The 7248-nt window shown below is 48.2% G+C and overlaps 1 non-coding gene across 1 annotated transcript; it reads left to right on the top strand.

Moving 5' to 3' along the window:
• Nucleotides 1-3423: 3423 nt before the first annotated feature.
• TRNAK-CUU (transfer RNA lysine (anticodon CUU)) lies at nucleotides 3424-3496 on the top strand. Its single transcript has one exon. It is a non-coding gene; the product is annotated as a tRNA-Lys (tRNA).
• The last annotated feature ends 3752 nt before the right edge of the window (nucleotides 3497-7248 follow it).

Genomic DNA, 7248 nt, shown 5'->3' on the forward strand with positions numbered 1-7248 from the left:
ATCCTTCTCTCAAGTTTCAATGTCCTGGGGTGGGGGGTGGGCAAAATCGGAATTAAGAAGTACACGCTTCTAGTTATAAAATAAACAAATCACAGGGACGAAAAGTACAGCATAGGGAATATAGTCAATAATACTATAATAACTTTGTGTGGTGACAGTAACTACACTTATGGTTAAGTATATAGTAATATATATAATTGTTGAAATGCTGTGTTGTATACCTGAAATGAGCATAATATTATATGTAAACTATACTTCAATTATTTTTTTTTTTAATTTTGGGGCACCTGGCTGGCTCAGTCAGTAGGGCATGTGACTCTTGTTTTCTTGTTTTTGTTTTTGTTTTTTTCCCCACCCCGAGCATGTGACTCTTGATCTCAGGGGTCATGAGTTTGAGCCCCACGCTGGGGGTAGAATTTACTTAAAAAAAATTTTTTTTTAATTAAAAAGTTTCAGGGTGCCTGGGTGGCTCAGTCAGTTAGGCATCCAACTTCTGCTCAAGTCATGATCTCAAGGTTCGTGAGTTTGAGCCCCACATCGGGCTCTGCGCTGACAGTGTGGAATCTGGACCCTGCTTCAGATTCTGTGTCTCCCTCTCTTCTCTCTGCCCCTCCCCTGCTCTAGCGCTCGCTCTCTCTCTCTCTGTCAAAAATAAGTAAACATTTAAAAAATTAAAATATCTTTAAAACAAAATCTCACTGTCCTTACCTTCAAGAGAAGGAGAATCACCTTGATTCTACCTACTTCACAGGATGACTGTGAACATTCATTCATTCATCCTATCATCATTTATCTAGTACAGAGGGTGTAGCAGTGACCAGAATGGACAAGCTCCTTCCCTGTGGAGCTGCCATTCCAATAGGAGAGACTGATAATAGGAGAAGTGAGGAAAATAATAGGATAATATTAAGGAAAAAATTAAGCAGGGATGGGAACAGAGTACGGGGATCCAATATATGGGTTTTCTGACATCACCAAGCAATTCTCTGATACCAACTGGGTGCCCAGCAATTCAACTCCATTCTGACAATGTCTACCTGGTGACAGCATCAGGTCCCCCGGTTAAGTGCCCAGGCCTGCAAGATTTCAGATGCCAATCACACCTCTGCTTCAGGCTGACTGGCTATAGATCCCAGGTTCCCACAGCTCCCTCCATGGGGTTGACTGATTTGCCAGAGTGGCTCACAAAGTTCAGAGAAATGTTTTACTTATTAGATGACTGGCTTATTATAAAAGGATATAATCCAGGAAGAGCCAGATGGAAGAGATGCCTAGGGCAAGGTATGGGGACAGGGTGCCACTCTCCTAGGTTCTCCACATGTGCACTAACTCAGAAGCTTTCCAAACACCATCTTTTTTGGGGTCTTTTATGGAGGATTCATTACATGACTGATTAAATCATTGCCTGCTGGCAATTGATCCAATCCCCAACCCTTCTCCTCTCTCAGAAGGTCAGGGAGGTGGGACTGAAGGTTCTAAGCCTTCCACCACATGGTTGGCTCTCCTGGCAACCAGCCCCCACTCCTAGGTGCTTTCTAAAAGGCACGCCATGGGGCGCCTGGGTGGCTCAGTCGGTTAAACAGCCGACTTCAGCTCAGGTCATGATCTCGTGGTCCGTGAGTTCGAGCCCCGCGTCGGGCTCTGTGCTGACAGCTCAGAGCCTGGAGCCTGTTTCAGATTCTGTGTCTCCTTCTCTCTCTGACCCTCCCCCATTCATGCTCTGTCTCTCTCTGTCTCAAAAATAAATAAACGTTAAAAAACAAAAATAAAAAATAAATAAATAAAAGGCACCCCATTAACACAAACTCTGGTGTTATTGAAAAGGGTTCGTTGTGAATATCAAGACACCTTCCTTACTCTTATCACATAGGAAGTTCCAAGGGTATGAAGAGCTTTGTGCCAGAAATGGGGACAAAGACCAAATATATATTTGTTCTTATAAATCACAATATCTCAGGGGAGAAGTAGAGGGAGATTACATTTTTAAAATGGCATGTTCTGGGGAGGCTTCATAGAGTAGGTAACATTTAAGACCTAAGCGAGTTGGAGGAAGCTAAAGCATTTGAGGAACAGCCAGGAGGTCAGGTGTCTATTTTGGAATAACACACAGCAGCGCGAGTGTGTGTGTGTGTGTGTGTGTGTGTGCGCGCGCGCGCGCGCGCGTGCACGCACGCGCGCGTGCACACACACACGGAAAAGCACAATGCAAACCTGGATATATAGTAGATACCATTGTTTCACTGCCCAGCAACCATTTCCCCTCCTGGCAACTCTGGGGTGATATTCCTCTGGGGAGGCACCTCCCCTGTCCCTGGTCTCCCCTGCTGGTAGGATGACCCCACCCCTAACCACCAGGGCTGGGCAAATGATGGGCCCGACCAATCAGAACAAAACAATTGGTTTAGGCCTCGGCGTGGGACCCAATCAGAATGAATAACACACAATGGCATTGCGGGCACCCTTGGGAGAGAGCCACAGTCTTTTCCCCCTGGAGAGCCAAGCAGTAAAGATGATAGGAGCCTGGAGCTTTCCGGAGCCACCCACTTGGAACCTGAGAAAAAAGCCAGTGCAGAGGAAGATCACAGGGATGAATCCTGGAGACATATTTTGATCCCCTGTATCAAGCTGTATCTACTTCTGGACTTCCCAGTTTATGTGCACCAATTAATTCCCTGTTTTGCTGCATAAGCTGGTGTGTCAGTTATCTATTGCTGCACAGTAATTTGCTGCAAGACGTGGTCACTGAAAAGAACATCTATTACCTCACAGTTTCTCTAGGTCAGGGATTTGGGAGTGCTCGAAGCTGCGTGATCCTGGTTCAGGGTCTCTCGTAGGCTTTCAGGCGGGGTGGTAGCAAGGACTCTGAAGGCCTGGCCGGGCCTGAAGGATGTGCTTTCACAGTGGTTCACCCCATGGCTGTTGGCAGGAGCCCTCAGTTTCCTGTCACGCGGGTTCTGCATAGGCTGGGTGAGTGTCCTCACAACATGGCTGCTGACGTCCCCTGAGGGAGAGACATCCGAGAGAGCAAGTGAGGCGTGCCCTTTATAAGCTCGTCCCTGAAGTAACTCTGAAGTGTTACTACCTCAAGCCCACGCTCAAGGGGAGGGAAGCAGGCCCCTCCTCTTGAAGGGAGGAAGATCAAAGAATTTGTGGACATATCTGAAAACCACCACACCTGGCTTAACCTTGATGTTCTGTCACTCGCAACCACTAGAGTTCTGACAGTTATTCAGGAGTTTATCACAATTGTATTATGGCTGTTACAACATGGCTCTTGGCAAAAGCAACAACAACAAAAAAAACCCAGCCGCCTATAACGTGCTAACAACCTACATCTTATAAATGCCAATTCGATCCTGTCCTAGGTAAGCTCAAAAACCTCCAATGGTCGTCGTGGTCCAAAAGTTCAAATTTCTTGAGGGGGTCCAACTGGCTCAGTCAGTAGAGCATGAGACTCTTAATCTCAGGGCTGTGGGTTCGAGCCCCATGTTGGGTGTAGAGATTACTTAAAAAAAAAATCTTAAAAATAAAGTTCAAATTTCTTTACATCGGGCACATAGCCACCACAGCTTGCTCCCCGCGCCCTCCCTACCACCCTCCTAAAACCTCCCTGCTTCAGACCCTCCTAGCTGCTTGCTTTTTTCTGAATATGCCATATTTCCACACCTCCGTGCCCTTGTCCATGCTGTTTTAGCTTCTCCATGTAAAGCTCTGCTCAAAACCCGATTCATATGTCACCTCTTCTGTGAAGACTTCTCTGACTTCACCCCAAAACTGATGATACTACTGAGCTTCAGGCCCTTCATATTTATTGTGTCCAAATCCATAACCCTGAATTTATGTGCTATTTATATTATCCCCATATACAAATGAGGGCCCAGTATACAGATCTGGGGTCCTCTAAAAAGGGTGAGGAGCTTCCTTGCAGGCATCGGGCCGGTGAGCAACACAGCACATGTTGGCACACCCTGTTAGTTATTCCTTCCTCTTCCGCTCCTAAACACTGTGGTTGTGTATACTGTGTATAGTTATCCATGAATCTGGCTCCCCTGACAGATCAAGAACTTCCTGGGGGCCTGGCCCTCATCTTGTATAGCCACCTTTCATGGAGCACTCACTGCATTAATGTTGCGTGATTAATGTTGCCCATTTTCCAGATGAGGAAATCAAGGCTGAGAAGGATTAAAGGACCAAGGTCTGAGGCCAGACTCCATGCCCTCATCCCCTACATGCGACAGTACTTGAGATGTACTAGGTAGGTGCTCAGTATGCATGTTGGAAGGCCTGACTGGAGTGAATGAGAACTGGGTGGCCCCAGCTTCCCCAACCCCCACTGTGTCCGTGTCTGGCTGGAGGCTTCAAGGCTGCTGTTTACTTGCAGGTTGGGAGCAAGGGAAGGAGCTGCAGGCAGGTAGAGTGGAAATACTCCAACCAGAAGCCAAGGGCCCCAGCTTCTGGTCCTGGCTCAGCCTCCATCTAACTGGGTGACCTTGGGCGGGTCTGCAATGCCAGGTAGCATTTGAGATGACTCCAGATAAAAGGGGCAGCCCAGGCCCCTGTGGATCCAGGAGCTCCTCAGGAGGCTGGAACCCTGGGGTGGGGGGGCCCTAGTTCTAGTGACCATGGGGGGGCCTCTGCCCTGAACCGGGCAAGCACCCCACTCCCTGCCAGGACTCTACCCCGAGTCCTCACCAAAGAAGCAGAGATGAGCTTTCACTCCGTGTGCCTTACCTCGAATGTGCTCAGGTTAAATTTTAGCGCCATCCTTGCCTGGCGCACAGAGGAGATTAACTCCATCTGGAGTTTCTCACAGGCCCCCCGCCGCCCGCCCAGCCAGCTGAAACGTGTCTGGATCCACAACAAACTTCATCAGCTCGTTTCCGCCTCCAACCCTCACTAAATGGATTAGGCAACAGGAGCCCCAGGGTTGACCTTTGCAGCATCCATTGTCGTGGCTGTTATTGTAGACAGAAATAATAGCCAGGATAATAATTCGTGGTTAATGGTCCTTTAACCAGAGGGCTGGAGGGCTCTGGGAACATTACTTCATGGCCCTCTTGGCATGCCTCCCACAAGCCTTTTCTTCAATCCCTCTTTCATGCTCCCACCTCTGGAAAGCCTTCCTCCACATTCCCTAACTTCATTGCGGTACAGCTTATGCCCCTGCTCCCGGGTTCCGGCCTTGAGGAGAAGCCTCGTGGAGAACACAGTCCAGGCCTCAAAGATCTTCTTGTCGCCCACCTCGGGGCACCATCCTGGACATATTCCCCTTCACTGACCTGCTCCTCTGTCTGATCAGAAGGAAGAAAAATCGATGTGTCGAAGTGTTTTCGGATAGGGATGGGAAAAAACCCAAAAAACCAAAAATACAATCTTGTAGCTGGTATGCGGCTTTGCTGTGCTTGTTGGTAACCCCCTGTTCCTGGTTGGCCAGAGGCTAAGTTATCTGCAAGCACAAGCTGTTCTTGCAGAATTATTACCATAATGTGCATATAAATTTGGTTGTTGGGTGTTGCTATTGGTTTCTTTCCTCTCCTTTGTTCTTCCTTTCTTTCCACCATCTAAAAGTCAGAATGCATTTGCTGTAGCACAAGAATTACCCAGCCTGTGGCCAAGAAGAAGTTAATCTACCCCCTAGACTTTGGGAAAACACAGCAGGTCAAAATGGATGGGCCCCCATCAAACACCTTTCCCTCAGTTGTTTTGGAAATAAACCTGCAGGCCCGAGGAGATTATCTGGAGTGAGAAAGGAATGTGTAAAGAGGCGGGGAAAGAAATGGAGATTAGAAAGACACAGTCTCCGGGAAATACAGCCTTCTCTCCAAAACAATGATGTGGCTTGACAACCAAATGGGATCATGTGGGTTCTGAAATATTTCCAACTGTTTAAAAAGGAAGTGACAGCGAAGGCCAGCAAGTGTGTTTTAACTCCCCCAGGAATATCGACTCGCCTGTGAAAGAAGCAGATACCACGCAGATCCTTGGATCCAGTTCCAGATACTTGCTGGCCCAAATGGGGCAGGGAAATGGAGGCGGGGCTTCCACGGAGGCGGGGTGAACTGAAGCCTGCACAGACGTGGAGAGAGGAGGGAAGGAGGCGGGCAGAGCTGGAGTGAGTGGGATCCAGACAGTGCTGCTAGAGAGGGCAGGGCACCTGACTAGGTGCTGGTGGTCGTGACTCTGAAACTTTTCTCCGTCTGTGAAATGGGGATATTAGTAGTATCTGGAAGGCAAGGACATTGGCCAGGGTCTCCAGAGAAAGAGAACCAATAGGATGTATACAGAGAGAAAGAGATTTATTATAAGGAACTGTCTCACCTGATTGTAGAGACAGGCAAGTCCCAAGATCTTCAGGGCAAGGTGGTAAGCTGGAGGCTCAGGAGAGCCTGATGGTTAGTTCTAGTCTGAATCTGAATATCTGAGAATCAGGAGAGCTGATAACTGTAGTGCCAGTGCTAAGGCCAACAGGCTCAAGACCCAGGAAGAACCAGTGTTTCAGTTCAGTTCAAGTCAAAGTCAGGGAAAAAGCCAACATCCCAGTTCAAAGGCCATCAGACAAGAAGAATATTCCCTTACTCTGGGTAGGGTCAGCCGTTTTGTTCTATTCAGACCTTTAACTGGTTGGATGAGGCCCATCCACATTAAGGAAAGCAATCTGCTTCACTCGGTCTACTCATTTAAGTGTTAATCGCATCCAGAAACGTCTCATAGAAACACCCAGCATAAAATGTGACCAAATATCTGGGCACCTGTGGCTCAGTCAAGTAGACCCATAAAATTAAATATCACACAAGGCTATTTTGATGGCAGACCAACTGTGGAAGCAGTACCATTTGTATTCACGTAAATAGATGGTCCTCAGTTCAGTTCATCACTACAACTGTGCCTTGTTCTTGGCCTGACATTCCCTCCTGTTGTTTCCAAGTATGCCCTTGACTTGAGGGAAGGGTGTGGGGACAGCCATGGAAGAGAAACGGAAGGGGAGTAGAAGCCAGAAAAAGGTCTCTGTTAGCAGCAGAAAGCCAACAGAGAGGGACCAAGCAGGTAAGGCCTGCCTAGAGGGCAGACTCTCCCTGAGGAGCTGTGGTCGAGGCAATCCCAGCTCATTCCTGCTTTTGGTTCCTTTCAGCCTGTTATTCCTCTCCGGCTGAGGGCCAGGGCCAGGAGGCCAGCCCTTCCTCGTGTCCCCAGCTAAAGGCTATGGGCGCTGAGGCTACACGCAATCCCTGTAAGGCTAGGTTAAATTAA

The sequence above is a fragment of the Acinonyx jubatus genome, chromosome B3 (genome assembly GCF_027475565.1).
Source record: "Acinonyx jubatus isolate Ajub_Pintada_27869175 chromosome B3, VMU_Ajub_asm_v1.0, whole genome shotgun sequence".
In the NCBI taxonomy this organism is placed as follows: domain Eukaryota; kingdom Metazoa; phylum Chordata; class Mammalia; order Carnivora; family Felidae; genus Acinonyx; species Acinonyx jubatus.